The sequence below is a fragment of the Arvicola amphibius genome, chromosome 1, assembly GCF_903992535.2.
Source record: "Arvicola amphibius chromosome 1, mArvAmp1.2, whole genome shotgun sequence".
In the NCBI taxonomy this organism is placed as follows: domain Eukaryota; kingdom Metazoa; phylum Chordata; class Mammalia; order Rodentia; family Cricetidae; genus Arvicola; species Arvicola amphibius.
In genome coordinates this window covers 168,514,957-168,522,735 of record NC_052047.1, presented here as the reverse complement: position 1 = coordinate 168,522,735, position 7,779 = coordinate 168,514,957, and positions in this window count along the sequence as shown.

Genomic DNA, 7,779 nt, shown 5'->3' with positions numbered 1-7,779 from the left:
GGCATCATAGTCCATTGTTGATTTGATTGGCATTTCTCTGACGATTATTACTGTTGAGGCTTTTCCATATACCAGTTGATTATTTGAACATCTTCTCTTGAGAAATATCTACTTAGCTCATTTGTTTCCTGTCTAATTGAATGAGTATTATTATGTACTATATGGCTATCGAGTTACTCATATATGCTGGGTATTAATATGTTGTTGTATTCTAAATTGGAAATACTTTCTCTCACTTTCTTTTCGCTCTCTTGACTGTTTCCTTTTTCACATGTGCTGCTTAGATAGACAGAGTCTCCTTCATCCATTTTTGGTTTGTCAAGAATGCTTTGGAGTCATAGCAAAAGAAAAAACAAACAAACAAACAAACAGAAAAAAACTTGGCCAATTGACCAAGAACAATGTCCTGGTATTTCCCCTATAACAATTTTGGATCTTGTATTTAAGTTTTTGTCCATTTTGAGTTAGTTTTGTTCCTTAGGAATGGACATTTTTAAGAAACGTGTAGACTCACCAGGTGTGGTGACACATACCTTTAATCCCAGCACCCAGGAAGCCAAATAGGCAGATATCTGAGAATTGGAGGCCAGCCTGGTCTACATGGTGATTTCCAGGCTATCCAGGGCCACATAGTGAGACCCCCCCCATCTCAAAAGAACTACAGCAAATGTGAAGATCATCCCCAGCAGTATGACCTTCTGATGCAGCCTGAGGTGAAGACCACCCCCCAGTAGTGTGAACTTCTGACGCAGCCTGAGGTGAAGACCCCCCCATCCAGTGTGAACTTCTGACACAGCCTGAGTTGGGGGCCTAAGCATCCGACAGTGTTAAGTTCCTATGTGATTATGAGGCACAGCCAGGGCTGAGAGACACTAGTTCAGAAACTGATAGTTGCCAGAGCACTTCTGGGCAGTGTTTGCCTCTCACACTCCCCACCAGAGATGGGACAGCAGGTTTCTGTACCTATTTCACAGTAGCCCTGAGAGGATTACTGACATGGCCATCCAGTAAGTCTCAGAGCTGGGACTTAAATCTGTCTTTTGACTCATATTACAGGCTCTTCCTTACCCATGTATAGCAGCCACCATCTGTAAATAATGCTGTGTAGCCATGCATACCCATCTCCACTTCTTCACATTTAGATTGCATTGCTTTTTCTGTCTTGCCTCAGTAGATCACTAAATGGCAGAAATTGGGAACAGACCCCAGCTGCATTATTCACTCAGGACCTAGCATATTCTGGGCTCTGCACAAGTTATTTTTTGAATGAATGGATAAATGAAGCTGTTATTCCCACTCTTCTCTGAAAATTCTTGTTCTGCTTTAATGACTGTACTGTCAGGTGACAGCCACACTCAAAGGCTGGTAATTAAGTAAGACTGTTGAGATGACTTAGTGGATTAAAGGTACTTGCTGCCATGGCATGCATGTGCATTCACACACACACACACACACACACACACACACACACACACACACACAATTAAAATATATAATTTTGCTTAAGAGAGAACGATAGTTTATCACCAAGAGCAAGTGAGTTCATGGTGGGTGACAATTCTATATTTTGTCAATTACCTTTTAAATAAATGCTGATTGGCCAGTAGCCAAGGCAGAAAGTATAGGCAGGACAACCAGACAGGAAGTAGATGTGGGGAAAGGAGAACAGGAGTATTCTGGGAAGGAGGAAGCTCTTTCCCCAGTCCTGCCCAGACACGGAAGAAGCAGGATGTGACCTGCCACACTGAATAAAGTACTGAGCCACATGGCTAACACAGATAATAATAATAATGGGCTAATAATGGGCTATATAAGTTATAAGACTTAGCCAATAAGAAGCCTGAGCTAATGGGCCAAGCAGTGTTTTAATGAATATAGTTTCTGTGTGATTATTTCAGGGCTAAGCTAGCCGGATGGCCAGGGAGACAAGCAAGCCCACTCCTCCTGTTATAAAGTTTGTCCATAGGGTTGGGAACACTCTTTGGGGTTGTTGATTATTACTTGTATTAGATAGAAGGTTGGGGTGAAAAGTATGTTTGTTTTAAAAGGGGGGATAGTAATAGTGGGTAATAGAGTGAATACTTGTAAGCTATTATTCATGGATAATTTACATTGACATAGTTTTTGTATATTGATACAACTTTTAGTATATATTTTCATATTGCATTATATATTACTCCTACTTAGATACTTATATATTGTTTACATTTTGAGGTCATTGTCCTCATTTGCTGCACATTTGTTTATAGGTTATTTAATATTCTGACATGGAGTTTTAGTCTTTAAATTATATAGGTATTAATTATTATAGGTCAATAGTTGTTCATGCTTGCTGTACATACAGTTAGATCAATCAGGTTCTTTAGATACATAGAGATTATATTCTGTCTAGATAGGTAATCTTCAACCACTTCAAGGTTCTGTGGAACATGGCATTTAAATAACTTAGGGTTCTGTTGACATGAGACATGACTGCTTCTGACAGCACCAATCTATTCCTGAGCACCAAAGATACTCCTCTTGGAGCTTGTTTTCTTCTTGGCAAAACTGGCATTTTTGGGTAAAGAAATGCCCATGCCTCAACCACTGACAAGATATAGTATCCAGAAATGGATAAACAAGAGTCAAATCTTGCCAAGACAGGGTAAGATGGTTTTGAAAATTTTCATGCCTTTGAAAATGGTCTGTCAGTTATTCTAGGCCTTAGCCAAACTTGGTTGCTTCAACATTGCAAATGAGACTTCGGGTGATTGCCCAGGTAGCCAGTTGTCTCTGTCACATATTGCTAGGTTTGGAAGCTATTTGATTGTACTTCCTGCCTGCTCAAGTAATATTATCTCCCTTCTCAGGCCTTCAGTGGGATTGAAGATTAGATAATCGTAGTTACTGTCCTCTTATGATCTAGCCAAGCCATTTCCAATACAAGACTTAGACTCCTTAGGATAGAATGTTTATTAAAACATTTAGCATATGTTCCTTGCTTAATATTGTTTATGCTGATTGTAATTCTAATCTTATACTTAATATCTGTTCCTAGTATATATTGTTTTGTATTGGGTTTGGAACTCTCTTACTTAAACAAAAGGGGGAGGTGCTGCGGGAGCTCCTTCCGCTCCCTCAGCCAATAGCCTTTAAGATACCAGCCCACTTAGGTGTGGTCTCTTTTGCTTTAAAAAGCAGCAGTAGCCATGCGCTAGCTCTCTTGCTTCGGACTCTGCTTCCGGCTACTAGACTCTTTTCCTGGTCGCGCAGATGGCTGTTGTCTACGACAGTGATCTGTCTGTAAGTTGTCCCTTTAAATAAATAACCTTTTTATTAATCATAATTCCAAACTAGTATGGGATTGTTTTGTGACTTACACCTTCAAGTTCATACCTGGGACTAAGGTGCTGCCCTCCTTTCCTTCCCCCTGAACACTTATGTAGCTGGAAATGTCACTGAGTGTTGGAATAAAAAATAAAGCTCTTTCTGCTTAGCAGCCTCCAAACTTCAGGGTGTCATAAATAGGTCTCGTTAGAACAACTTGTGTTCCCAGCAAACCTGCAAATCTACGTAGACAAAGGAGGGAAGAATAATCTTGCTTTCAGTTAAATTAATCATTTAATTAAAACCATAGTTATTTTTCTCTCCTGATGACTCTAATGATTTTCCCAAACTGGAAATTCCTGGTCCCCACCTGGCAACAGGTATTCTCTAGTCTCTTTATCTAACTTAAGACTGCAAGTATGTGTACAAGGTTTTTTTTTTCCAACCTTGGCAACATCAGTTTTTCTGTGGATGAGGATTTGTCACTTAGCCCATTTCTTCCCAGTACAGCCTCCCTGCACTTTTCTTCCTCTTATTGCAACAGATGGCCAATACAATAGGTATCAAAGAGGCTCTAGAACATTTGGCAGTAGGACGGGGTTCTGAATGGTTCCTTCAGTATCACTTAGCAAGGAGGACCAAATCCAGATTGAATAAGGGGCACACACAGTCCAAAATGCAGCATGGCTGCTGAATTGCTATGCAAGTCACTATCAATGGGTTAGGGCATCTGATGGACATTCTCTTGCCAGTGCAGTCAGTGGTTCAGGCATTTGAAAGTTTTCAATTGTGTGTTTTGTCCATGTCCTGTAATACCTGACAGAAACCACCTAGGAGAAGAGATGTTTTTATTGGCTCCCAGTTTATTTATTTATTTATTTAATTTTTTTGTGTGTGTGAAAAGTGTGAAGTCTTTATTTATTTAATTTGGCTCCCAGTTTATGGTGACAGAGTCCATGAGGTTGCTAATCCTGGTTTCCAGTTGTACTACATCTGGAAACAACTAAAACCCAACCTGCTGAGAACTCCTGAGGGATTTTCTTAGTCAGATTATTTGAGGTAAAAAGACACACCCTAAATCTGGGCCATGCCTTCTGTTGGTAGCCTACAGGAAATGACACAGAAGAAGGAAGCTTTGCCTTCGTGTCTTCACTCTTGATAACAAGTTCATCTATCTTGTTGCTGAGAAATCTCATCACTGGGATTAGAACCTATGTCTTTGGGGTTCCCACTTAGACTGAAGATCAGCAGTCAGGAACCTGTGAGAGCCAAGCAGAAACTGATGGTGACCTTCAACTCTCAAGGTCAGCCTTTCAGCAACCAGCCTCCTCCTTCAGCTGGGTCCCAAATCCCAAAGGTTCCACAGCCTCCTTAAACAATGGGTTACCAGCTGTTAAAACACATGGCTGCCATGAGTCATGCCACCTAGTCTCAGATCAGCGTATGGCTGTCTGTCCACTGGTTTCCTGGGAGCCAGGCACCCGTGGGAACAGACTCTCACTTGGCAAGGACCAGTAGTCCATGGACAGTGTAGGAATTTAAAATTAATGCAGCTTGCGGGCCCTTTTCTCTCTCACTATATTGTTGATTCTTTGGGCCGTTTTTAGTTTAATCTAGACCCCCACCCTATTCAGGAAGATGTACAGAGTATGTACAGAGGACAACCCCCATCTCCTCTTCCCCGGCAACAGTTGCCTCATTGCCACTCCTGGCCATCAGACAAAGAACTAAGATGAAATCACAGCAGCATGCTGGGACTGACGCTGGGGATTATCTGGGAGCAGACTCTCAAGAATTTCCCAGTACCCATGTCTAGTGCAGAGGAATGCTGAGAAACTGAATTACAAGGATGCTGGACCAAGGCACTAAACAGGAAAAGTGAAAATGTAAAGACATACTTAGGGTCACTTTCTCAAGGCATGATTCTTAGCACTTTGGTATTATCTCCAAAAGTCAGGTAAAGACATTGTTATATGGCTTCCCAAATGTATTTGTTATCATAGCACATTGTAAAAGATAATGAAAACAATTGGGAAATACAATGAGAAACGGTTTAAATTCCTTGGAGTGAACAACATTCATTTCTAGTTTTGTGCCAGGGCTGTTAGCTCGCCCACCCTCTGTCTTAATACAGTCAAAAGAGATCTGGCCATCTGGACACCACACAGAAAGTCACATCAGACCATTACATCAATAAATTAAAAAAAAAAAAAGCATGGCTGGAATGCTAGAGACCTTGATTGGAAACATGTGTCCCAGAGGACATGTGAAAACCCTACAAAGATTTCAAGATGGGCCACTTCAAAGACCTTGACTGAAAACATGTGTCCCATAGGGCATGCGCAAACCCTACAAAGATTTCAAGATGAGCCACTTCAGTAACACTTCTAAGAATCGCATGGGAGTGGACATAAAGTAGAAACATGTTTGCTTTCCATGAAGAAAGAGGCACTGAACAATCACTTCAGTTGATATTAGTAGTCTTCAGCAGTGGGTTTGAGGGGTGTGTGAGTGGGGTAACTAGAGTGGCAGAAATGGGATCCAGATACAGGCCCACAGCAGAAATATTCACTTAACCATGACCGGTCTGACTACTACTTCCAGCAACCAAAACCGGTATAGGGCACTTGAAATGGCCTTGTTTCCTAAGAAAACCGGTAGGCCACTTGGTGGCAAGTTAATGACGTTAGCTCTACTCATTATGTAGGGACCACAGGTTCCTTCTCACAGAAGCAAAGTCCTATTTCCCTTATGCGTTTCCCTAGTTCCCATTCAAAGAGCCTCTAACATCAGTAACATCAGAATCTATTTGCCTATGAAATACCTGATCCTTGGGTGCAAAATTCTACATAATATAACCTGCACACAGGAGATTTGCATCAGAGCACAGCAGGGACAGGGTGGGTCCATGCATTGACATCCATGGGCCATACCACACACTGGACCACCCAGAGACAGACAGCCTGATAGAGCACTATGATGGCCTATTGAATACACAGCTGAATCACTGGCTGAGAGGTAAAAGTCTATAAAAATGAACTACCATCCTTCAGGATACAGAACAAGTGGATAATAAATGTGTGTAGGAATCATGGGATAGCAGTATGAATGGAGCCAATTGCCATCATTTTCAATGACCTTGTTAAAAAAATAATTTTGCTTCCTGTCTCAAACTACGGGCTCTTCAAGGTGAAAAATCCATTTCCCCAGCCTAATAGGAATACACATGCCAGGGGATAGAGGAAGAGTCCATTGAATTATGGATGCCACCTAGACATTTTGGACTGGTTGTATCCAGGATCAGCAGGTGAGAAGAGGAATCACTGTAATTGCCAAAACAATTAACTCTGATCAGTAGAAGTTAGGGCTGTGTTGGGTGATTTTTATTACACTCTGACATACCCAAGGCTGCCAATAAAGTTTACTTTGAATAAGAGGACAGAGCTAGCTACTAGCTGATTAGAATTAGCCATAGAGGTTTTGGAGGACTGAGAACATATAGAGAGACACTGGAAGTAGTAGGGTGAGGCTTAGATTTTTGGACTTTTTGGATAAAGGAAGAAGAAAGAAGAGTCACCAGTTGCCTTTCCACTGTTTCTCTTATCATTTAGATTCTTACCTTGATATCTGACTACCAACTTTTTCTTAAATTTGTTAGATAATTTAGATAATTAATGTTTAAGGCACAAACCCATGACTCTGAGATTAAAAGTCTCATGCTCTACTGTGGTCACTCGGTGGATTATGGATGTTTATCATTGTTTAGGGAGTTGATTGCAAGTTGTTAGTGGTCACAGTCAGGGAGAAACTAAACAAAGGAAATTAGATTCAGGGATCTCGTTCTTAAAACGGAAGATATAGGAATGAAATATAAAAGGGTAGATTACTGAAACCACTTTTAAACTAAAAAAAACAATTGCCAGTCTTAATTATTTTATATTGTGTAGATTTTGGATATACAAATTTAAGGTTATTTTTGTTGTAACATACTGTATATATGTTTCTACTTTTTTTGAGGTATTGTGCCTATGAAGCTTATTTTAAAATGTAAAGTTCTAGTCTTTAAAGATTATTATTGCAAACTGTTTAATATAATTAAGAAATGTAATTTAGTCGTCTATAACAATCAAATTTGTGGCCATGTTAGGTATGTTTTCAAGGTCAAACAGATATACTTTAGATAGTCAAATGGTCTTCAAACACTTCAGAGACCTACAGAATATGGCATTTACATCAACCTTTACCCTGGGCACATAGTTCTTCTTCCACTCCAAACATGTCACATACACAAAAAACCAAACCAAACAAAAACAAAAACAAAAACAAAAAAATGACAAGATTAACTTCTTGTTTACTGGATGACAAGTAGAACATAATGAATTAGTGTTTAGACTGTAGTATAGCTCATGTTTTAATAAATTTATGGTATGGAAAACCAAAGTTTCTTATTCTAAATAAGTTCTTTTTTTCTAA